We start from the raw sequence: 26,331 nt of genomic DNA on the forward strand, positions 1-26,331 counted from the left end.
TGAATAAAACAACTTGAAGAGAAAAAAATGTTTATTCAACTTACACTTCCACATCACTGACCATCATCAAAGGAAGTCAGAACAGAAACTCAAACAGGGCAGGAACCTTAAGGCAGGAGCTGATGATAAGGCCATGGAGGGGCATAGTTTACTGGCTTGCTCTTCATGGCTTGTTCAACCTACTTTCTTATAGAACCCAAAAGCACCAGCCCAAGGATGGCATCACCCATGATGGAATGGTCCCTCCTCCATCAATCACTAATTAAGGAAATGCTCTACGGGCTTGCCTAAAGGCCAATCTTATGAAAGCTTTTGTTTTGTTTTGTTTTGTTTTGTTTTGTTTTGTTTTGTTTTGTTTTGTTTTAAAGTAAGGTTTCCTTCTCTCAGATGACATTAGCTTGAGTCAAAACAGAAAACTAGGCAGCACATCATAGCAATAGAAATGAAACAAGGGTGGGTTCCAAAGGCCTAACAATGGAGAATTATGGTTCTAAAGACAAGAGAAGTTGAAGGTCCCAAAACCAGAAAAGAAGGACTCTATCTTTTCATCATTTGTTCTATAGTGACCTCAACAGGATGCAAGATGTCTGCCTACATTGGCAAGGGTGGATTTTCTTTACTCAGTATACTGACTCAAATGTTCATCTTGTCTAAAACCATTCCAAGGACATGCCAGAAGCAGTGTGTTTCCAGATGTGTAGGTACCAAAGGTGCTGACACACATAGCTAATCATCTCGGCTGTCTTTGCCGCAGTTCCTCCTCAGTTTGCCCAGTTCTAGTCCTGTGCCAGTTCCTCCTGTTCCCAAATCCTTCATTTTCCCCAGGATCTGTCAAGCTCCACCGAGGGAGACTAGGTAGTGGAGACCAGAGTAACCACCCTTCCCTGGTGCTCAAGAAGTTATTCAATTGGTTATGCAACTCTTCATTTTCAGCCTTGGATCATCAGGGAGACCATGTATGTCTGAACCTCAGACATAATAATCTCACGACTCTTTCGCAAACCAATGGCACCACCGATATGCTACAAGCACAAATTAGCCACTGCATGAACCAGGCACATAATTAATTTAATTATGAACTATTTCTAACTCATTTTCTTTTCTCTTGCTCTTCCACTGTCCTTATTATCAGATTGAGTTCCTCCTTCATCTATTTTCATTCACTGAACATTTCATCTCAACAAGTGGCCTGGGAGACACTTAGCCTGGAGCTCTCAAGGTCTACACATCCTCAGCAGAGGCACCAGCCAGATAGACTTTGGTAGATCTCACTTCTGGAAGGATTCATATACAGGCCATGTAGTCATCTTGCCGGAATCAAGAAAAGACACCTGAAGAGTAAGAACAATGATATGTGAGACTGTTCTCCAATGGCACGATGGAGCTAGGATTGGGACTGGCTACTTCCCAGCATCACTCTATGTGACAAAAGTTATGCCCTCACTACAGAGTTTAGCAATCCTTAGTCATATTCCTAGAGCCCTCAGCAAATAGCCCTCATTACTCATCCCCACTGGGAGGACTCCCTGCAGCCAGGAGCTCTGACCAGCACAAAGGTTCTTGAGTGGTAGCAGCTGACCCTGGAAATACTGAAGAGGATGAAAGACTTAAAGTTGGATAAAGGTGAACATGGAGGAAACAAACTGGTTTCTGGGACTGGGGATATGATATGCATAGCTTCTCCTATGTTCTAGCTTCCTGTTTGTATTGGTGACCAAAATACCATGACCAAAACACCTTACGGAACAAAATGATTTGTCTTACACCTCCAAGTCATATCCCATCATTGGGGAGGTCAAGTCAGGAACTCAAGCCAGAACCATGAGGAATGATGCTTGCTGGCCTGCTGAAAGGTTCACAGGTTCACTTAACTAACTTTCTTATACAGGATCACCTGCCCAGGGAATGGTGCTGCCCAGAGTAGGCCTGGCCCTCCTACATCAACAGTCAAGCCAATCTCTTACAGACATATCTATGGACCAACCTGATAAAGCAATTATTCAATTGAACCTTCTTTTCAGGTGATGACAGTTGATGCTTTCTAGAACTTCCTGTGCTGCTGTGTTCAAATATAGAAAGCTTCCAGATAATCTGAATTCAGATAATTCCTAAATTCAGACCTTACTTTCCTTCAGAAATTGAGACAGAATACATCTTATTCCATACTAGTTTGATACATATGTACACATTTCAGTGTGTATATACATGTGCATGTATGTTATATATACATATATGTGTCTTTTTGTGTGTGTATGTGCTTGTATAAGAGTTTACATATGTGTGCACCCACACATGATCACAATAGCAATAGCTGTTTCTATCATCCTTTTCTAGATTCAGGGATGCCTGAAGGTTTAACATTGATCAATATGATCTTAAGGAATGAAGAACTGGAAAGAAGTCTATATTAGATAGAAGCTGGATGTGAATCCAGTAGAGGATCAAAAAGCATTCCCAGCATCTGTCTTCCTAACTGACACTCTAGGAGGCCTGTACCAGGCCTGTACTGATGAGCTACAGGTGTATCACAGCACTGCAAATCTCTGCGTAGTGGGCCCAGAAAAAAAAAAAAAAAAAAAAAAACTTTAAGGAAGTATTTCAGGCAAACTCAAGAGAAAGTACTAAATAGATAAAGCAAAGCAAAACAAACAAACAAGTAAATGGCTGGAGGAAGGAAGGAAGGAAGGAAGGAAGGAAGGAAGGAAGGAAGGAAGGAAGGAAGGAAGGAAGGAAGGAAGGAAGGAAGGAATTTCATATAGACAACCCCAGGAAGGCCAACTGTGGATGCAAGCTCAGTTTTGGTGCTGTGGGTTAATGCCTAAGAACAAGTTTAGAGAGAAAAGACTTACTTCAGCTTACAGTTTCACATGATTTGCACCATCATTGGTGATGGCATGGCAGAAGAGAGCTGTTCACACCATAACTGACAGGAAGCAGAGGAGGGGGCGGGACAAGAAGAAGCCATGAAAGATGCATTTTCAAGGGCACACAGCCAGCAATAACTTCCTGGGTTCACAAACCTCCTCCCTTTGAGCACCTCCCAATAATTCCATCATACTACCAACCCAGCTAAGACACTATTCTACTCATTTGAGTAGAGTCCTGGGAAGCCTATCATAGACCCCAAAGTGTACCTCACTAACCTAGACCTTTCTCATCACAATCAAGTTGAGTGTCATGAAAGGCACCTGAGGAGACTAGAAAATAGGACAATGCTGTTCAAGGAGAGGTTAACAAGGCATGAAAGAGTATACATTTTAAGGATTGTGTTTTTTCCTTAGTTTTATGTGCATTTGTGTGTGTGTGTATACATGCACACCTGAGTGCACACGTGAATGCGTGTGTGTGTGTGTGAGAGAGAGAGAGAGAGAGAGAGAGAGAGAGAGAGAGAGAGAGAGAGAGAGAGAGAAAGAGAGAGAGGCGGGGGGGAATGTACATATGGGTACCCACAGAATTCAGGAGAGGGTGTCAGATCTCCTTTTAGAGTTACAGGCATTTGTGAGCAGCCAGACATGAGTGAACTCAGGCCCTCTGGGAAAGCAACAAGCACTCTTAACCATCCAGTCCCAGGAGTATACATTTTAATTGAGGAGTTGGTTAAGTTTTAAGCAGCAGGGGTTGGTTATATTTTCTGATTTTTCTAACCTTGCTTGGTTGCTGCAGGACAGAGTGGGTTATGTTACAAGAAGCAATCAGACATTGAAATAGGAAAATATTCATGACAAATATTGGAGTTCAAAGTCTAGTCAGGAAAGGCTGTTGGGAGCAGACTCTGTGGCAAGACATAGACGTTCTAGTTTTACTTCCATTCTCATCCTGCTTTCTGCTGCACAGAATATGTTCTCTGGAACCTTCATTGACCTCCTCTGCCCTCCTCTCTTGGCTGGATCCGGTGGAGCAAAGAGCAGAGGAAGATGAGGCAGGGATGCATCACAGAGCTTCCTATCTGCAGCATCACTGCAGGATCCCTGATGGCCAAAGAGCTTGTCTGGTGTCTCCTCCTACAGCTTTGTGAACTGGGTATGAGTAGCAGTCCATAGCATGTCCACTCACACTGGCCTACTCCTCTGTCAAGTCCCCCTTTGTCTAATTCTCCATGACTCCTGCCCTTGAAGGTCCTGTCTGTTTCCTGTTGAGAAATGGACAAAGGCTTGAACTCTACACAGTATTGTGACATAGGTTAACACGGAATGTGTCAGCGTGACACAGAAGAAGGTGTCACAACCTCCACTAATGAAGCAAGGAAGTTTCTAGTGATCTTTCAAAGGATTTCTATTTATAAGTAATTACTGTGAAAGGGCAAGATCAGGTAACTGCTGTATTTGTAGATGTATGTACAATATTTCACTCTGTGATAACTCTAAACCATATCTCAGGCCCGGGGAGACTGCTGTATAAGCATGAAGACCTGAGTTCAAATCCCCAGTACTCATGTTTTTAAAAAGTTATGGTTATATATAAACCTCAGTGTTATGGTGGGAATGAAAGAAGCAGAAGGTTCACTGGGATTTGATGGCTGCTGACCTAGCATCTGGTTTAGGGAGAGACATTCTCTCAAGAGAATAAGGTGAAGAGTGTCAGAGCAAAATATCTAAAGTCCTCTGCATGTGCAGGTACACACACACACACACACACACACACACACACACACACACACCTCTTATATTTTGCCTCAATGGCATCTCTGATGACTTTTTCTTTAAAATTTTTATGCCCATTGTCATTACTAGACTTTGCTCCAATGAGATAGTCTGTGGAAGAAGATAACATGTGCAAAAGCCTATTTCATTGCTCATCACATCCACAAGACCTAGGGCAAGGCCAGACATAGAATTCAATAAGTAAATATTGTTGAAAGCAAGAACTAGAGAAATAAATACAAGAAGACAAAGGAAAGAAGAAAAGCATGGGCTTTAGAGTCAAAAGATAGGGATAAGGTGCCCTTCTCCCCAAATTATTACTAGGTGGGCTTTCTTAAATGCCTTATCTAACTTCTCAGGGCTCTGATTCTATTTAAATTTAGATAAAATTAGGCTACAGAATCCTTTCCTATTATTACCAGAACTGGTCAAAATGGAAAGACTAATTTACTGTGGAGTGCCCAATCCAAAGTGGGACATCTATAACCCAACCCCAGCCATGGTTCAGGAAACATCATGTAAAAGGGAGAGGAAAGACTGTAATTGGCAGAAGACCAGGGGGTCTTCTGTGAGATAGTGTCTCCTCGATAGCACAGGATGCTGCTCCCATGAGCTCTTAAAGCTATGGTTACCTACATAAGACCTCAGGAACATAATAATCAACAGTCTTGAAATAAACGAGGGAAGGACTCACAAGACCCTGCTCTTAGCTGAGATGCTGATGGTTGCTGGAGAAAAAAGGAGTCCCTTTTCTTTGGGAAATGGCTACTAGTAGATTGCCCATGCCTCAGTGAATGACCCCACACCAATGCATATGTGGGCAGCAGCCGTTATTGGACTCATTGACTTAAACTTTAGAGAATTTAAAGTAAAAAATTCCTTTCATATCTGACAGTGTGAGAACCAAATGAGGTGATGTTTCCGAAAGTGAATAAAGCTATCACCTTGGGATGCCATTATTATTATGAGAAAACCCACACTTTTATGAAGATAGGTCCCAGTCTGGTTTTTATGCAGCACAGCTCAATGTTTGAAGGATGTGGGAAGATATTACAATTTTTACTATTTTCATTCAGGAATAGTTCAACTCAAGTAGCTGCCAACCCTGGAATCTGGTAGCATGCATCTTAGTGTTAAGGAATGCAGACAGCCGTGGAGGAGACATGACAAGATAACACATACCTTATTCTTCCTGGTTCCTGAAGCGGTAAGGCGAAGCCAGAGGCCAACAAATGCAATCATTTCAGGCAGCATTGGGAGCAAGGTACCAAGTCCATGCACTTTAAATCCATCACATACAAAGCATTACCTGTGTGAGGGCTAGAGAATAAGGATGAAAAATAATCAAGCAGCAGTAAGCTGGCAAAAACAGAGAAAAGATCCAATGGTAGATTTCAGCCTGTGTATGCATGCGTGTGTGCATGTGTGGTGGAAATCAGAATTTGATGTTGGCTTCCTCCCCCAGTCACACTCTACCTTACTTTTTGAGACAATCTCATACTGAATGTGAGGTCACTGATTCAGCTAGATTGGCTGGCTAGCAAGATCCAGGGGTCCTTCTCCGCTGCCCTTCCCCTCGAGCACTGGAATAGGTATGTGTCACCATGCCTAGTCTTTGTGTGGGTACCAGAGATGAACCATCTTTTTACAGCACTCAAGTAAGTAAGTAATCCATCCACCCATGCCATAGTAGAGAGATGTCTCCTTTTAGAAACTAAGAACAAATTTATGTATTATACATAAGCATATTTTTTACACTCTATGTCTTTGTGCGAATATATGCCACATATATGGGATTTTCTGAAGAGGGCAAAAGATGCCATTGGATGCCCTAAAGGTGGAGTTGCAGGCAACTGTGAGCTGTCTGATGTGAGTACTGGGAAGTAAACTCCAGTACTGGAGTAGCTCTTAAAGCTAAGTCATTTCTCTAGCTCCTATAACCATAATTTAAAGTATATCTGTAATTCACATCTAATTGTAAATGAGCCCTCTCAACTTTAGTTGGAGTCCGGTGAATTTTTCTACTGTGTTCATGAGGGTCCTTCAGAGACATAGAATTGGTAGATTGGGTTTGAATGCATAGCCATCCTGTAGTAACCTGTGACATCCTCTGCAGACACCTAAGTCTACAGTCTTTAGTTCCTTTAGTAAAGTGACATAGTTTTACATAGGATTTACAAAAACCCTAATGCAGACTCTAAATAATCTCTACATTACTTTAACATCTAAAATCCAAATGCCACTTTGATATTCGTGAGATGAATTGTGTGTAGAATAATGATAAGAAAAAAATATATATTCAGTGCCAGCACATTTTTCTACTATTACTGCTTTCTATCTGTAGTTGGTTGGATATAGGGACATAAAAGTCTACAATATGGAAGGCTGACTATGTGCACATAGAGAGATTCTTCTTAAGGAATTGTCTTATACTGTTTTGAAGGCTGATGAGCTCAACATGTGCAAAGTGGGGCAAGCTGTAGACTATGTAGAGATAAAGCAGTGATTCAAGCCCATAGTTGTGCTAAGTAGAGTTTCTTCTGGCTCTGTGGATCAATCTGTGGAAGGCAGTTTGTCTTATTCAATGTCCATTAATGTCAATAATAAGCATGTTCTGGTTTTGTGTCTGTGAAAAAAAAATATCCTGACAAAGGGTAGTTTATTTCAGCTTACAATTTTAGGTTGGAGCCCATTGTCGGGCAAAACAAGGCAGAAACATGAACCAGGTAAGAGCGGAGTGAAATGAATGCATGCATGATCAGTTGCTTACTTGCTGGCTTGTGTTCAGCTCAGTTCCTCTACCCTTATATGGTTCAGGATCCCTGTCTAGGGAATGATGCCACCTACTGTGAGTGGAGCCTTTGCATATCAATTAACATACTTAAGACAGCTCCCGCCCCTAGACATTCCCACAGGTCAGCCCAAGGTAGACAATCACTCACTGAGACTTTCCTTCTAGATGATTCTAGGTTGTGTGATATTGACAACTAAAGCAAACCATCACAAAACATATCCAAAACACATTCTTACAGATGATTCCAAAATAGTTTTTGAACAATCTTATGTGCCTGGACACATTTGATATTAGACCCTTAAGGTTGGTAACTAGAAACGGAATCACTTGGTTCAAAGGCACATGAACTTAATCAGTTATCCATCAAGGACCTACAGTTTTACCCACTTAACAAAAAGCACTGAGCTCCAAGTTTCATTGGGTTTTGGAAAACACTAAAGTTTCCAATGACATCTTCAAAAGATATCTGCACTGACAGGTGAAGATTAATGCACAACTATTTCTGTATGCATATTCATTTATCTCAGAGAACTTTCATCTTTCCGAGTCATTACACCAGAGGTATGTTTTGAATTTCTCATTTAGATATTTCGTCCAGCTTGTTTTCTTGGAATCTATAGCTCTATCTCTCTATCTCTCTCTATCGATTTATTTATATCTTTTTTTAAACAAGAGATCAGGTTTTCCTGTTTTTATGTTTGATTAATTGTTTTTTTCCATTTTAGTTGATGCAGTATCAAGCAGAATATAGAATATATCAATTCATTCGACATTCATATTATACATCTATCTGTAAGACGATGAATAAATTTATTTGGTTTGCAGTAAACATTCTCATTGAGCACTAGTTTGGTGCTAGACTCTATAGAGACCGTAATTGTAATATTTCTATCTGTAAACATGAATGGGTATTTTGAACCTATCTTATATATGGCAAAGTTGAGTTCAGATAGGTTAACTTATGTCTGTGACTAATTAAGTTTACAGACTAAACTTTAGCCTAAGTTTCAGAATGCAAGTGTCAATTAATTTCCCTATCCTTAAGAACACAGTCCATATCCAAAGCCAAAGACACTAAGTGTCCTTGGTAGGTGTCACTTTAGTCCTCAACCTTGAAGGGCACTACTCATCCCTTTCTTTCCCTTCCCAAAGCAAGCATGTGCATGCATACAATTTTTCTTTAAATGTTTTACACACAAAAAATGTAGTCTTGCCTGTTCTCATTTTATATTATTGGATAGGAAGTGTTTTATGGATTAATAAAATTGAGAGATGAGAATCTACCAAATAATATAAAAGGATAGACCTTGGGTCCTATAGCTTATTGTATGCATTTTGGCAGTTGTAGTTTTAGGTATTTATGGTATTGCTTGGTAATAAATACATCCACTTCATGATAGCTAGGTCATGTGAGACCGAACTTTGGAAATGTGCTCAAGTTTTTGCTATTAAAGATACTTGAAAATGGATTTCGTCCAAAGAGTTATGGGTTGCATACAGGAATGATGTGAAAATTACCTGTATCCCACTCCACTGCAAAGCGTGACTCCCACTTCTGTGACCATCTCTACTGTCAACTTGACTATACTTGATTTTTAGGAAGTCAATCAAGGAACACACCCCCACTGTAGGTTATCTGAGCTGAATGTGGGAAATGCCACAGTGAGGATTTGTGTGGAAAAATGCTACTGTGGGAACATACACTTACTTTTAAAAAAGCATCATCATGAAGTTTAGGCTTTATAACAGAAAGAGTTGCACATTCTTGGACAGATGAGACAGCTCAGCAAGCTGAGTCTGATGATCTGAATTCAATCCTAGAAACCAAAGTGGTAGTAAAAAATAAAACCAACTCTTAAAAGTTGCCCCCTGACCTCTCTCTACATGTGATGTGACAAGCCCCCTGAAATATGTTTTTTTATAAAATCACAAATTCTTTTTTTTCCACTTTTTTTTAAATTAGGTATTTTCCTCATTTACATTTCCAATGCTATCCCAAAAGTACCCCATACCCTCCCCCCACCACTACCCTACCCACCCACTCCCACTTCTTGGCCCTGGCATTCCCTTGTACTGAGGCATATAAAGTTTGCACGGCCAATGGGCCTCTCTTTCCACTGATGACTGACTAGGCCATCTTTTGATACATATGCAGCTAGAGACACGAGATCCAGGGGTACTGGTTAGTTCATATTGTTGTTCCACCTATAGAGTTGCAGATCCCTTTAGTTCCTTGGGTACGTTCTCTAGCTCCTCCATTGGGGGCCCTGTGATCTATCCAATAGCTGACTGTGAGCATCCACTTCTATGTTTGCTAGGCCCCAGCATAGTCTCACAAGAGACAACTATATCAGGATCCTTTCAGCAATATCTTGTTAGTGTATCCAGTGGTATCAGCATTTAGAGGCTGATTATGGGATGGATCCCTGGATATGGCAGTCTCTAGATGGTCCATCATTTGTCTCAGCTCCAAACTTTGTCTCTGTAACTCCTTCCCTGGGTGTTTTGTTGCCAATTCTAAGAAGGGGCAAAGTGTCCACACTTTGGTCTTCGTTCTTCTTGAGTTTCATGTGTTTTGCAAATTGTATCTTATATCTTGGGTATTCTAAGTTTCTGGGCTAATATCGACTTATCAGTGAGTACATATCATTTGAGTTCTTTTGTGATTGGGTTACCTCACTCAGGATGATGCCCTCCAGGTCCATCCATTTGCCTAGGAATTTCATAAATTCATTCTTTTTAATAGCTGAGTAGTACTCCATTGTGTAAATGTACCACATTTTCTGTATCCATTCCTCTGTTGAGGGGCATCTGGGTTCATTTCAGCTTCTGGCTATTATAAATAAGGCTGCTATGAACATAGTGGAGCATGTGTCTTTCTTACCAGTTGGGACATCTTCTGGATATATGCCCAGGAGAGGTATTGCGGGATCCTCCGGTATTACTATGTCCAATTTTCTGAGGAACCGCCAGACTCATTTCCAGAGTGGTTGTACAAGCTTGCAATCCCACCAACAATGGAGGAGTGTTCCTCTTTCTCCACATCCTCGCCAGCATCTGCTGTCACCTGAATTTTTGATCTTAGCCATTCTGATTGGTGTGAGGTGGAATCTCAGGGTTGTTTTGACTTTCATTTCCCTGATGATTAAGGATGCTGAACATTTTGTCAGGTGCTCCTCAGCCATTTGGTATTCCTCAGGTGAGAATTCTTTGTTTAGCTCTGAACCCCATTTTTAATGGGGTTATTTGATTTTCTGGAGTCCACCTTCTTTTTGATGCATATGCATCAAAAGATGGCCTAGTCGGCCATCACTGGAAAGAGAGGCCCATTGGACACGCAAACTTTATATGCCCCAGTACAGGGGAACGCCAGGGCCATAAAAGGGGAGTGGGTGGGTAGGGGAGAGGGGGTGGGTGGCTATGGGGGACTTTTGGTATAGCATTGCAAATGTAAATGAGCGAAATACCTAATAAAAAATGGAAAAAAAAAAAGATCCTTTCCCGATCTTTTGGTGACCTTTTTGTCTTATTGTCAGTGTCTTTTGCCTTAAGAAGCTTTGCAGTTTTATGAGGTGCCATTTGTCAATGCTCGATCTTAAAGCACAAGCCATTGCTGTTCTATTCAGGAATTTTTCCCCTGTACCCATATCTTCGAGGCTTTTCCCCACTTTCTCCTCTATAAGTTTCAGTGTCTCTGGTTTTATGTGGAGTTCCTTGATCCACTTAGATTTGACCTTAGTACAAGAAGATAGGAATGGATCAATTCGCATTCTTCTACATGATAACCACCAGTTCTGCCAGCACCATTTGTTGAAAATGCTGTCTTTTTTCCACTGGATGGTTTTAGCTCCCTTGTCAAAGATCAAGTGACCATAGGTGTGTGGGTTCATTTCTGGGTCTTCAATTCTATTCCATTGGTCTACTTGTCTGTCACTATACCAGTACCATGCAGTTTATATCACAATTGCTCTGTAGTACAGCTTTAGGCCAGGCATGGTGATTCCACCAGAGGTTCTTTTATCCTTGAGAAGAGTTTTTGCTATCCTAGGTTTTTTGTTATTCCAGATGAATTTGCAGATTGCTCTTTCTAATTCCTTGAAGAATTGAGTTGGAATTTTGATGGGGATTGCATTGAATCTGTAGATTGCTTTTGGCAAGATAGCCATTTTTACTATATTGTTCCTGCCAATCCATGAGCATGGGAGATCTTTCCATCTTCTGAGATCTTCTTTAATTTCTTTCTTCAGGGACTTGAAGTTTTTATCATACAGATCTTTCACTTCCTTAGTTAGAGTCACGCCAAGATATTTTACATTATTTGTGACTATTGAGAAGGGTGTTGTTTCCCTAATTTCTTTCTCAGCCTGTTTATTCTTTGTATAGAGAAAGGCCATTGACTTGTTTGAGTTAATTTTATATCCAGCTACTTCACTGAAGCTATTTATCAGGCTTAGGAGTTCTCTGGTGGAATTTTTAGGGTCACTTATATATACTATCATATCATCTGCAAAAAGTGATAATTTGACTTCTTCCTTTCCAATTTGTATCCCCCTTGATCTCCTTTTGTTGTCGAATTGCTCTGGCTAGGACTTCAAGTACAATGTTGAATAGGTAGGGAGAGAGTGGACAGCCTTGTGTAGTTCCTGATTTTAGTGGGATTGCTTCCAGCTTCTCACCATTTACTTTGATGTTGGCTACTGGTTTGCTGTAAATTGCTCTTATCATGGTTAGGTATGGGCCTTGAATTCCTGATCTTTCCAAAACTTTTATCATGAATGGGTTTTTGTCAAATGCTTTCTCTGTTTCTAAGGAGATGATCATGTGGTTTTTGTCTTTGAGTTTGTTTATATACTGGATTACATTGATGGATTTCCATGTATTAAACCATCCCTGCATCCCTGGAATGAAACCTACTTGGTCAGGATGCATGATTGTTTTAATGTGTTCTTGGATTCAGTTAGTGAGAATTTTATTGAGTATTTTTGCATTGATATTCATAAGGGAAATTGGTCTGAAGTTCTCTATCTTTGTTGGATCTTTCTGTGGTTTAGGTATCAGAGTAATTGTGGCTTCATAGAATGAGTTGGGTAGAGTACCTTCTACTTCTATTTTGTGGAATAGTTTGTGCAGAACTGGAATTAGATCTTCTTTGGAGGTCTGATAGAACTCTACACTAAACCCATCTGGTCCTGGGCTTTTTTTGGTTGGGAGACTATTAATGACTGCTTCTATTTCTTTAGGGGATATGGGACTGTTTAGATCGTTAACTTGATCATGATTTAACTTTGGTACCTGGTATCTGTCTAGAAATTTTCCATTTCATCCAGGTTTTCCAGTTTTGTTGAGTATAGCCTTTTGTCGAAGGATCTGATGGTGTTTTGGATTTTTTCAGGATCTGTTGTTATGTCTCCTTTTTCATTTATGATTTTGTTAATTAGGATGCTGTCCCTGTGCCGTCCAGTGAGTATGGCTAAGGGTTTATCTATCTTTTTTATTTTCTCAAAGAACCAGCTCCTTGTTTGGTTGATTCTTTGAATAGTTCTTCTTGTTTCCACCTCATTGATTTTGCCCCTGAGTTTGATCATTTCCTGCTGTCTACTCCTCTTCGGTGAATTTTTTTCCTTTTGTTCTAGAGCTTTTAGGTGTGTTGTCAAGCTGCTATTGTGTGCTCTCTCTAGTTTCTTTTTGGAGGCACCCAGAGCTATGAGTTTCCCTCTTAGAAATGCTTTCATTGTGTCCCATAAGTTTGGGTATGTTGTGGCTTCATTTTCCTTAAACTTTAAAAAGTCTTTACTTTCTTTCTTTATTCCTTCCTTGACCAAGTATCATTGAGAAGAGTGTTGTTCAGTTTCCACGTGGATGTTGGCTTTCCATTATTTATGTTGTTATTGAAGATCAGCCTTATTCCATGGTGATCTGATAGGATGCATGGGACAATTTTAATATTTTGCATCTGTTAAGGCCTGTTTTGTGAACAATTATGTGGTCAGTTTTGGAGAAGGTACCAAGAGGTGCTGAGAAGAAGCTATATCCTTTTGTTTTAGGATAAAATGTTCTGTAGATACCTATTAAATCCATTTGTTTCATAACTTCTGTTAGTTTCACTGTGTCCCTGTTTAGTTTCTGTTTCCATGATCTATCCATTGATGAAAGTGGTGTGTTGAAGTCTCCCACTATTATTGTATGAGGTGCAATGTGTGCTTTGAGGTTTATTAAAGTTTCTTTAATGAATGTGGCTGCCCTTGTATTTGGAGCATAGATATTCAGAATTGAGGGTTCCTCTTGGAGGATTTTACCTTTGATGACTATGAAGTGTCCCTCCCTGTCTTTTTTGATAACTTTGGATTGGAAGTCGATTTTATTAGATATTAGAATGGCTACTCCAGCTTGTTTCTTCAGACCATTTGCTTGGAAAATTGTTTTCCAGCCTTTCACTCTGAGGTAGTGTCTGTCTTTTTCCCTGAGATGGGTTTCTTGTAAGCAGCAAAATGTTGGGTCCTGTTCGTGTAGCCAGTCTGTTAGTCTATGTCTTTTTATTGGGGAATTGAGTCCAATGATATTAAGAGATATTAAGGAAAAGTAATTGTTGCTTCCTATTATTTTTGTTGTTAGAGTTGGCATTCTGTTCTTGTGGCTGTCTTCATTTTGGTTTGTTGAGGGATTACTTTCTTGCTTTTTCTAGGGCATGGTTTCTGTCCTCATATTGGTATTTTTCTGTTATTATCCTTTGAAGGGCTGGATTCGTGGAAAGATAATGTGTGAATTTGGTTTTGTCATGGAATACTTTGCTTTCTCCATCTGTGGTAATTGAGAGTTTGGCCGGGTATAGTAGCCTGGGCTGGCATTTATGTTCTCTTAGTGTCTGTATAACATCTGTCCAGGCTCTTCTGGCTTTCATAGTCTCTGGTGAAAGTCAGGTGTAATTCTGATAGGCCTACCTTTATATGTTACTTGACCTTTTTCCCTTACTGCTTTTAATATTCTATCTTTATTTAGTGCATTTGTTGTTCTGATTATTATGTGTTGCGAGGAATTTCTTTTCTGGTCCAATCTATATGGAGTTCTGTAGGCTTCTTGTATTTTCATGGGCATCTCTTTCTTTAGGTTTGGGAATTTTTCTTCTATTATTTTGTTGAAAATATTTGCTGGCCCTTTAAGTTGAAAAATCTTCATTCTCATCTACTCCTATTATCTGTAGGTTTGGTCTTCTCATTTTGTCCTGGATTTCCTGGATGTTTTGAGTTAGGACCTTTTGCATTTTGTATTTTCTTTGATTTTTGTGCCAATGTTCTCTATGGAATCTTCTGCACCTGAGATTCTCTCTTCCATCTCTTGTATTCTGTTGCTGATGCTCACATCTATGGCTCCAGATTTCTTTCCTAGGTTTTCTATCTCCAGCGTTGCCTCACTTTGGGTTTTATTTATTGTGTCTACTTCCCTGTTTAGGTCTAGTATGGTTTTATTCATTTCCATCACCTGTTTGGATGTGCTTTCCTGTTTGTCTTTAAGGACTTCTACCAGTTTGGTTGTGTTTTCATGTTTTCTTTAAGGACTTGTATCTCTTTAGCAGTGTTCTCCTGTATTTCTTCAAGTGAATTATTAGAGTCCTTCTTGATGTCCTCTACCATCATCATGAGATATGCTTTTAAATCTGGGTCTAGTTTTTTGGGTGTGTTGGGGTGCCCAGGACTGGGTGGGGTAGGAGTGCTGCGTTCTGATGATGGTGAGTGGTCTTGGTTTCTGTTAGTAAGATTCTTACATTTGCCTTTCGCCATCTGGTAATCTCTGGAGTTAGTTGTTATAGTTGTCTCTGGTTAGAGCTTGTTCCTCCAGTGATTATGTTAGCCTCTATCAGCAGACCTGGGAGACTAGCTTTCTCCTGAGTTTCAGTGGTCAGAGTACTCTCTGCAGGCAAGCTCTCCTCTTGCAGGGAAGGTGCCCAAACATCTGGCGTTGGAAGCTGCCTCCTGGCAGAAGTTGTGTTCCACTCACCAGAGGTCCTAAAGTCCCATGCAGAGTCCTCTGAGGACCTTGGTGGTGTCCGCAGACTCCATGCCCAAGGTGCCCCAGTGCTGGTGCCGACTGGAAGAGACTTGTGACCCTGGTCAGGCCAGGTTTTCTCAAAAAATCACAAATTCTTATGTCAATACTGTTCCTACTTCTGAAAGAAAAATCATTGATTTTTGTAGAAAAGTCACGTTTTTATCAATTGATATCTATATCTATCTCTATATCATTCTTTATCAATTTTCATAAGAGTGTATGGGTATATACACACATATTTAGTAGATTAATAAAAAGAAATTTTGCATTTTAAGTAAATAAAATCTTAATGTGACCACATGCCTGATTTTGTCCCCCAAATATGAGGAAAAATAATCTTGGGGTCAAATATACTGGAGGCATATTTATAAAATAATCAGAGACACAAATTTTGGCTTCCCTGAAAAATTCTTATGTAAAGTACTTGGATGGGTTGAGAAGCTGGAGATGTAATCTAGTCACTAAGACTGCTAGCTGCTCTTCCAGAGGACCCAGGCTGTTCCTAGCACCTATATTGCAACTCAGAGCCATCTTTGTCTTTAACTCCAATTCCAGGGAATCTCGTGTACTCTTCTGGTTTCCACAGGCAGCAGGAACACACCTAATGTACTAAATACATACAGGCAAACACTCAAATGCATAAAATGTTTAAAAAATAATAATACTGAGAATTTGACTATAAGTCCTGCGTGGGTTCAAACCAGACAAAATCCAAGCATGAAGAAGAAGAAATAGAAACAAAGTTCCCTGCTGTGAAAACAAAGTTCCAAATGATAACTGCTGTGAAAGGGAAAATCAGTTTTCTTCAATGGGTGTCACTAAGAACATCAGCCATGCTACTGTGCAGGATCTGTGCCCAGGAGGAGCTGGCCAGTACAAAATGGATTCTATGTTTTTTGTGTACTTCTTTTGTCTTTTGTTGTTGTTATTTTTGGTTTCTTGTCTTACTGATTTTGTTGTGGTCTCTTTTGATTTGGGGTTTTGGTTCTTTCTTGTTTTGTCTATGAAACAGAAAGTAGCTGAGTGGGTGGGAGGTGGAACAGATCTGGGAGGAGTTGGGAGAAGGGGAGAATATAATCAAAATATACAAAATATATTTTAAGAAAAGTTTCAAATAAAAATCTTTAAGGAATTTGGCTGTGGGATGAACATAAGATTCATAGTAGAGTGTTTGCCTAGAGTGCTTGAGGTCCCGGAATCAGTTCCTAGTGTGGCTATGATTTAGGGAGACACCATAGAAGAAGGTCACAGGTATTTCTTACCCTTTTTACCTTCATGAGTAGTTTGTAGGCTTTGAGTTTTTACAAAGCCCACTTTATTTAGGGTTTGTAAATGCTTCAACCTCCCTTCTAACCCACTGACCAGAGTAGGGGGGGGGGGGGAAGGTAACAGAAAAGGAGTGTTGAGACCAGCAAAGCATTGCACAGTGTGGCAATGTGAGAGCATCCTCTTACTGTTTGTGGGGCTCCATTTGTATTCTTTCTAAACATCACACACCCTCTCAAGTGTCTGTTTTCAGCAAAACTTCACATGCCCTCTCACAAGACAGCTTCAAGAAAAGCATCACGTGACACAACGGAGTCGTTAAAGAAACCGGAAATTTCCACTTCAGTAGTTCATAGTAGGAAATGTCTGAGTCTGTCCATGATGCTTATATGTCACATTTGGACTCCAAAGAGAAGAACCTGAGAGCTTAGAAAGCTCTATTTCAAAAAAAAAAAATCAAAACCAAGGGGCTTAGTGATGGTCCCATCTATAACATGCTTGCCATGCCGGCATGCCAGCATGGCCTCAGCTCAATCCCCAGAACACACACAGAAAAGCTGGGCATGGTGGTATATGATTGTAACCCCAGCACCAGGAGGGCAGAGACAGGAGGATCCTCGACACTCATTGGCCAGCTAGCCTAACCAAATCAGTAACCTCCAGGCCAATTACAGATTATATCTCAAAAACTAAAGTGGAGATTAGTTGAGGAAGACAAGTAACAGTGACCTCTGGCCCCCAGGCACACATGTACCTGCACACACATGGGCACACACACAAAGTAAAACTAAGTGGAATCCTGATGCCACAGTTCTGCCAAGTCAAAAGTCAGAAGAGACAAGGCCGACAGACAAGGCATTGGCACTCCCAAGTTCCATTATTCCATTCTGCTCTGATGTGCTACAGACTGCACCCACATCTCTCCATCAGTATGAGAGAAACACCAAGAGCTTCTCTAGTATTTCATCAGATTAGTGAAGCAGGCAGCTCTACAGTTGACCCCGGAAACGGGGGCTGAGAACATTTTGCTGTCATCTAGAACAGAGGAAGCTGTTGATAGATAGATATGATCTAACATGTTGGTAAACAGCAAATAATAAATTTGTGAGCTAGAACTGGGATGTCCTATCTAAACCACATGTGTGTTCCCCACATATACATTCTCAAATCACAAGAACTAAAAAATCAAAGTAAACAGCCACTTCTGCATGGAAAACTATTCAGTTCATGCTTAGTTCCCAAATGGCTGTTTCTCTCTCTCTCTCTCTCTTTCTCTCTCTCTCTCTCTCTCTCTCTCTCTCTCTCTCTCTCTCTCTCTCTCTCTCTCTCTCTCTCGTGTGTGTGTGTGTGTGTGTGTGTGTTTGTGTGGCCCCTGGAAGCCAAGGATTGATGTGGGATATCTTCCTTAATCAGTCTCCACCTAGGGGTTTTTGTTTGTTTGTTTGCTTGCTTGCTTTTTGTTTTTGTTTTTAAAGTTTATTTGTTGAGACAAAGGTTCTCACTGAATCTGGAGCTCTCCAAGCTTCCCAGAGATTCCCAGAGATCCCCATATATGCAGCTGCCTTCCCAGTGCTGGGGTATAGGTTACCAACACACTGGAATTTGACGTAGATTATGGGGATTAAACAGAGGTCCTCAAACTTTCAGGGCAAGCTTCTTATAGCCTGATCCATCTTCTTACCCTCTCTAGTAGCTTTCAAAGCTATATAAATTATACAGGTAACAAAATATAGAAGTAAACTAATAGGGTCAAAGTGTCAAGACAATGGACATCTTTCATTTTTCTACCAGATGGACTACAAGAACACTCATTATTGAACAACATATTGATGCATAAAGTAAATCTTGTGACAAACATTTGCACTTACAATTTTACATTTATGTTTGAATCTATATATGACTCAATGTTTGTCTTTCAATATTAAACTGTTGTAAATATGCTATGTATAATCATTTACAATGTACTAGATAGTTTAAATGTTAAAAAGCTGTGAAAGAAAAAAAAAGCCAAAAGGAAGGACTTGTAGGTCTACTCAGACACTTTTCAGTGGATGTAGGTTCATTTCTGTTGCTGTGACAAAAATACCATAACAAAATGCAGCTTTAGGGAAAGGGGGCTTATTTCAGCTTTCAATGCCAGGTTATAGTCCACCATTGTGGGGAAGTCAAGGCAGGAGCTTGAAGCAGCTGCTCACATCATACCCACAATGGAGAGCACAGGAAAATGTGTGCAAGCATGTTCACTTGCTTGCTTGCTCATGCCCAGTTCTAATTTCTCCACTGTTCCTAGGCAGCTCAGGAGCTCCTGCCTAGGGAATGGTGCCGCCAACTGTGGTCTGGATCTTCCCATGTGAATTAACGCAATCAAGACAATCCCTTGTGGATATTCATACTCTCAGTCTAAACCAGTATAGACAACTTCTCATTGATATTCTTCCCAGGTAATTCTAGGTCATATCAAGTTGACAGTGAAAGCTAGTCATCATACATGCTGTAAAGAAAATCCTTTTCCTATCACAGCCACAAAGTTAGCCTTCCTGCCCTTCCCTTTCACATTTCTGGGGCACACATTTCCTCTCTTACTCCTAAATTCCCATAGCACATGGTCCCACCCTTTCTGATTAGCTATGTTGATGCTTGGGTCAAGTTAAAAACAAAACAAAACCAAAAGAAAACATTGTTTTCTGTCTCATGCCCTTCATTACCTCATAGTTACTTTTCTCATTGTTTGGGCAAAATTCCTCAAGCAAGTCAGTAAATAAGTAATGATTTATTCTAGCTCAGAGTTTGAGAGCACAGTCCAGCATAGCGATTCAAAGTATGGTGACAAGGATGTGAGGCTGCTGGTCACATGGCATCCACACTCAGGAAACAGAAAGTGATGGATGCTGGTGCTCAGCTCACTTTTCCTTCTTATTCAGTCCAGACCCCATGGGATGGCACCACCAACACTCAGAGTGGATCTTCCCACATCAATTAGCCTAATGCAAAAACCTGCTCACATACATGGCTAGAGGTTGGTTCCCACAGTGATTCTAAATCAAGTTGACAGTAAAATTTTTTTATTCTTGAAAATATATTTATTTGTACTAAATGTTATTACATTATTTGCTTCTCTAAGCTTTAATCCTACAGTTTTTTTAGTTTATTTTTTTTTTACTTATTTACTTTACATCCCACTAACTGCCCCCCTGTCCCACTCACCCCACCACGCACACAATCCTTCTCCCCTCTCCCTTCCCCTGTCCTTTGAACAAGTGGGGGCCTTCCTAGGTATCCTGTACACTGGCACTTCAAGCCTCTGCTTGGCTAGGTGCTTCCTCTCCCACTGAGGCCAGACAAGGCAGCCCAGATAGAAGAACTGGCAACAGTTTTTGGGATAGACTCCATTCCATTTGTTCAGGACCCACATGAAGACCAAGCTGCACATCTGCTACAAATGTGTGGGGAGGCCTAGTTCCAGCCCATGTATATTCTTTGGTTGGTGGTTCAGACTCTGAGAGCACCAAGGGTCCAAGTTAGTTGATTCTGTTGATCTTCCTATGGAGTTCCTACCCCGTTAGGAGCCATAATTCTTCCTCCTATTCTCCCAGAAGAGTCCCTAAGCTCCATCCAGGGTTTGTCTGTGTGTGTCTGCATCTATTGACAGTAAAACTTAGCTGGTAATGTCCTGCTTACATTTTAGACTAGGCATGTTATCTTCTATGAAAACTCCTGAGATGTACCTCCTTTTATTTTGTCACCTCTTTCTCAGTGTGCCCCACTATGTGCTTCTAATGTTCTTACTGTTCAGGGCCTCTGTCTCTGTCTTTGCCAAAACATTGACATGATTTGGTATGCTGCCCTTGCTAAGTTATGATTTGCTTTGAGCCAGGGATTCTTCTTAAAAATCTGTCACAGCAGCTAGGACACTTTGTGGCATAGAGGTGGGACTTGATCAATATTGTTTAACTCAAAAACTATTTGGAATTAGTTATGCTAATTCACTTCTTATCCCCTCTTCAGTTTCTCTGATTCACAAAGGTGGGTCAGGTATGTATCAGTCATCTCAATCCCTAAACCTTGGTGATTGGAGACCTTATAAGTATTTGTTGAATGAGTGAATGAAGGTGCTATGACCCCAACTTTCCACTCAGATTTCAGCACACTATAGAAATAAGAACAGAAAAATCCCATCTGTACAAGCCATGGTTGTTGTTGTTGTTGTTGTTTACAATGTTTCATCTTTAAATTCACTGTTGAGAAGAAACTATTGATTTCTTTTCTTTGTTTGTGCCCAAAGAAAACATCTGCTGGAGCCTAAAAAGAAAGCATAACCATGGGTAAAGATAGAAGAGAAAGCAAAAAGCTTCCCAGATGTTTGCAGCAAACCTGATTTTTAAAGGGCTTGGGGAAAAGCCATCAAGGAGATGTAGCCCAGAAAGAACAAACCCCTTCCTAGTGCTAATTTGTTCATTTCTTATCATGGCTATGTGTAAATTGTTCACATGGCCACTGACACATTTATTATTCTGCTCATCCAGGGCTATGCATTCAATCCACATGGTCATTCATTCATTCATTCATTCTCATGGCAAATTGTTCATTCATACTGTCATTTTTTTCATGCATTCATGAATTTATCCATATGGTCATCATTCATTCATTCACTCACTCATTTATTCTCATGGTCTTTCAACAAGCCTGTGTTGCTCATCTTCCTTAGGTTATGTGGATCTCCATGCTAGCTGTTAGGGAACAGTGGTGAATAACTGACAAACTTGTCCCCCAAGATTTCAGTCCCTAATGGGAAACTGACAACAGTTGACCAACTCTTCCAATGCTATGAGACAGGTGCTATGGTAACAGAGAATGTGAGCAAGGCAAAGGCCAGAGTCATTGCTCCAAAAGCTCTTTTTATTTTATAGAATGTGGAGGCCTGTGGTCATGTAACTTTGATTAAAAGGAGGAAGCCACTAGGTCTGCAGGTGAATATTGGAATGGTTAACCCATGCCAAGAAAAAAAAACAATCATAGGTTTGTTTGTTTGTTTGTTTGTTTTTCAAAAAAACATCAGTTAGAATCCGTGAACGTGTGTATATGAGCACATGTGTATGTGTGTGCCACATGTGTGCATGTGCATGTGTGTCTGACAGAGGTCAACCTTTGGTGTCATTCTTCGGGGACTGTCCCTTTTTTTTTCTTTTTAAAGAAAATTTCTCTCTTCAGCCTGGAACTCTCCTTGTAGGCTAGTCTGGTTGGCCATAGAGTCCCAGGAATCTCCTCTTGCTAGATCCCCAGTGTTAGGGTGGCAAGCACACACCAAATGAAGCTTTTCTGTTGGTTTTATATGGGTTCTGGATATTGAATGGAGATCATCCTATTTGCAAGGAAAGTGCTTAATGATTGAGCCCTCTCTTCTGCCCTATTCATTAAAGTCTTAAGTCCCCCATGCCTGAGGACAGACCAGGCAGCTCAAGCGTGCATAGCTTCACACGTACATGAGTCATATGGAAATCCTACATAAATGCAGGTTTCAATTCAGAGGGTTTGAGGTTGAAACTTGAGCTTTGGCAGTGTTGAAGGACAACAGACCCATGCAAGCACACTAGGTTTTATACACTGGCACTGAGACATGCCTAAATCAGAGGCCCAGCAGTTCCTGCCTGTGTGTTCTCGATGAATTGCTCTGGTGTCCAGTTCCGCAGTGTGCAGTGTTTGTGATGAATGATAACACAGTCTAACTTGTGCTGTGAGGATTAAAGAAGTGTCTGCACTCTACGCAGAATGCTAATTAGGACTCAGTGCATTTCCACTCTTTTTCTCCAAATGTGTTTGGAGACTTTCTGAAATATTTCTAAATATGTCTAATTCTTCTCTCTTTCCACTCCCAGTTCCCTTCCCCAGTGTGTTTGCACATGTGAGCACGTATGCATAGCAGTACATAAATGACTGTGTGTTGTATATATGTATGTATGTATGTATGTATGTATGTATGTATGTATGTATGTGGGGTGTGTGTGATAGAGATTGGCATACGGTGTCTTCCTCAATCTTTCTCCACTTTATTTCATAAAATCTGGAGCTGACCACTCTGGCTAAGCTTGCTGACCATTAAGCCTATAGGATCTGCCTACTTCTGTTCTCCAACACCAGGGTCACAGGCACAAGCCCCTGTCCCTGTCTTCTTATGCAGGTGCTGGAGATGGAACTCAGATCCTTGTGCTCGTGTGGTAAGCACCTTATCCACTGAGCTATTCACTAATCCCATGTGTGAATTACTCTGTATATAGCAGGAGCTCATTTACTCCAGGTCACTACCTCTGCTTTCCCTCCATGTGGGCTGCTGTGCTGGGCTTTCTTGGATTCCAAGCACCTCTCAATTTAATATCAGATGCTGTTCATGAACTAGATGGCTTGTTTATCTGCGTTATTAATGAAGTTGTTAAGTGAGGTTGGAAGGGAGAGCCAGAGGCATCCTGCTCTCTACCTCTCCATAAATCACCACCCGGAATAGAGACAGCTTCTGTCGCTTGTCAGCTCCTATCACCCCACTTATCTCAGTGAATGGGAATGAAGTTCATGATTAAAGTTTCATGAGATGCCACGGTGCGAATTCTCTAAGCTTTGGGTCTCATATGTCCATGGCTTGCTCTTCTGTCTTTTCATCTTGCCATTTTATCACAAAATAGCACACGGGTACACCTTGCATTATGAGGTTTCTCCAGTAGGCACCCCATTACCAGTTCCTGAGACGCTGTTATCTCTTGGGTATTGAGCAGCCTGCTTCCAAGTCTCAGGCCTCCAGCTGACAGGTGGCCAGATGGCTCTGCATAGACTGTATCCCTTTCGCCTCTGTAATAAATCTGGTGGCTGTGTGCCTGACAACCTGCTCATTCACACTGCCAGACCAGGTCTCTATGTCCCCACCCTCTGTTCTCACACAGACGCCTGCCCCACAGTCAGACATTTCCCCCCAGAGCCATAAGAAAAGCTTTTCTTCAATTCCAGCCATTTTGGGACTCCATGTTTCATGGCAGCACAACAGGCCTATTTTCTCTGGGAAATGGAAATCTAAGTTTCCCCACCTCAAGGCTCCCTAGCATATAAATACATGTGCATGTTAACATCATCACATATGCATGCCCCAGACCCCTCTGTGTCATTCAGCATCCATACCAAAAATAGCCAGGACTACAAACTCTTGAAACGCTAATGGGACCCTACGGAAAAGATTAGCGCTGCAGAGCGAGCACTGTGATGTGTTGCATGGGCATCTGCGTGGCCTGTTTTATAAGGAGAGAACACCCTCTTCTGCAGGAGGGGTGAATTAATATAGATGAGGCCCTCAGGTTCACATAGAGGCAGGGGCTGTGCAGAAAGAACTGCTGTGCAGAGTGAAGCTGGAGATGCTACAAAGCTGGAAAGGGGAGACCTGTTGACTAACAGGCAGCTCTTCCCCATCCACAGAGCCACGAATCCCAAGGACGAGAAGTTTCCCGTCTTTTATCAAATTACCCTCAACTCAGAAAAGGAAACAAAATTAGACTTTTGGGAAAAAAAATTAGCAAAAAGTTCTAAAAGGAAGTATCTGGCTGTAGCTTCTCATTCTTACATGCATGATCTTTCTCACAATGTTTACCTCACAAGCCTATGTATGAATACATGTGCATTCACATGCTACCCACACATGCACACACATACATGTGAAAGTGCACACAAATCTCTGATCTATATGCATGCACATAAGCTACATGCTTATATGTGTATTCATGAACAAAGATATTAGCACACACATTCAGACACATGCATACACATGGAACACATATCAAAGTATGTGAAGATGTTAAATGTAACCTATTTGCCTACATGTGAAAACATGTTATTCATACATGTGTGTATACACATGCAAGATGCACACCACATGTGTATAGAAATTTATGTATTCTTCATGCCCACATGTGGATATATGCATATGCTTGTACACGTATATACATACAAACCACATGTCCATTTGTGTGTATGCTTATTTTCATGCTATGTGAACACATATATATGCACACATGCTGCATTCTTACATGTGCATACAATGTGCACATATTTTTTTCATACAAGTGCAGGCCATATATCCACATGTATCCACATGTGTCCATGCACTCAAGCTACATATGCCCTTATCCATGCACATACACGCATATTCACATGTGTACACACACACACACATTTCTCTGTTGTGTCATTTCTGGTGCTACTCGGGCTGTTCTTTATGATCCCTAGCAGACACAAGTTACTTGCCAATTTTAATCAATCAAACCATTTACAATTCCATTCCTTCAGCATATGAGCTTCATTTTAACAGCTACAGGGTTGTGCTTGCTACCACCATGAACACCGTACATACTGACCATTTTCACTATCACAGGATAGTCTACTAGCCAGTAGCAACCTTACAGTAAACTCTTAGGCAATCTGTCGTTACTATTTGAGTAACTGAAGGAACTAACAGATACAACTTCTCCAAATGTGTTTCCTCTTGTCTTTCTTGAACTTCAATAACAATTGCCTATTGACTTAAGATTAAAATTAAATTTCCTGTCTCATTCCCTAATCCACACAGAACTCCCACATTTGCCATATACTTTAATTAAAAAAAAAACACTAAGGAGGAAAACAATACTATATAAATTTGAGATGAGAACATTTCCAGTATAAAAAGGAAAAGATGCACAGGTTTACTGTATAAGAATTTCAAATTCCTAAAAGATAAATATTAGAATCGCAACAAAATGGGAAATTTCTTAGCATATGTGATTAATAAGGAAATAAAATTCTCTTTCTTTTTCTTTTCACTAAATTTTATTTTCTAGACAGGATCTCACTATGTAGTTCTAGCTGGCCTAGAATTCTTTTTATAGGTCAGACTGGACAAAGAGTTACACCTGCCTTTGCCCCTTGAGTGCTGAGACTACTAGTACATGTGCCACTAGTAGCTAGTAAAATCCTTTGTACATAAAAATGATCAAAAAACACCATGAGGCTGAGGCTGGAGCTCAATGGTATGGTGCTTCCTAGTCCTGTGAGTCATGCCCTAGGAACAATTCTCCCTTTGATGGTTAGTCTTGTTGATTTAAAACAACCTTCAATCACCGGGGGAGAAAGTCTCAATGAGGAACAGCCTAGATTGGGTTGGACTGTGGTTATGTCTGCAAGGGATTGACTTAATTCAGTTAATTGATGTAGGAAGACCCAGCCTACCGTGAGGGGCACCAATCCCTACTTACAGGGTCCAGGACTGAATGAAGATGGAGAAATGCTGAGAACGAGCGAGCGAGCGAGCACCCTCGTGTGCATTCATTTCCTCCATGCACTTGACTGTGGATGTGACTTACTAGCTGTTTCAAGCTTCTGCCTTGACTTCCTAACAATGATGGACTGTGACCTGGAAGTGTAAGCTGAAATAAACCCTTTTTCTAGAAGTTTCTTTTTGTCTGGATTTTTTTTTTTAAATCACAGCAACAGAAATGAAACAAAAATACTCTCAAAAGAGAAAAGAGGAACAATTGGCTTTTAAAAATATTCACATGAAAAGATGAATTAACATCTTTTCCT

General features: G+C 40.7%; 1 long non-coding RNA gene across 1 annotated transcript in view; it reads right to left on the bottom strand.

Annotated features, from left to right (window-relative positions):
* Window positions 1-318: 318 nt before the first annotated feature.
* The window catches only part of LOC102639337, a 42,642-nt gene continuing 16,629 nt past the window's right edge, over window positions 319-26,331 (bottom strand). Inside the window, exons 3-4 of the long non-coding RNA XR_387349.3 lie at window positions 5,823-5,960; window positions 319-1,331 (exon numbers count right to left, since the gene is read on the bottom strand). This is a non-coding gene — a long non-coding RNA (uncharacterized LOC102639337). The remainder of the gene's footprint in view (window positions 1,332-5,822; window positions 5,961-26,331) is intronic.

Source organism: Mus musculus, chromosome 1 (genome assembly GCF_000001635.26).
Source record: "Mus musculus strain C57BL/6J chromosome 1, GRCm38.p6 C57BL/6J".
Taxonomy (NCBI): domain Eukaryota; kingdom Metazoa; phylum Chordata; class Mammalia; order Rodentia; family Muridae; genus Mus; species Mus musculus.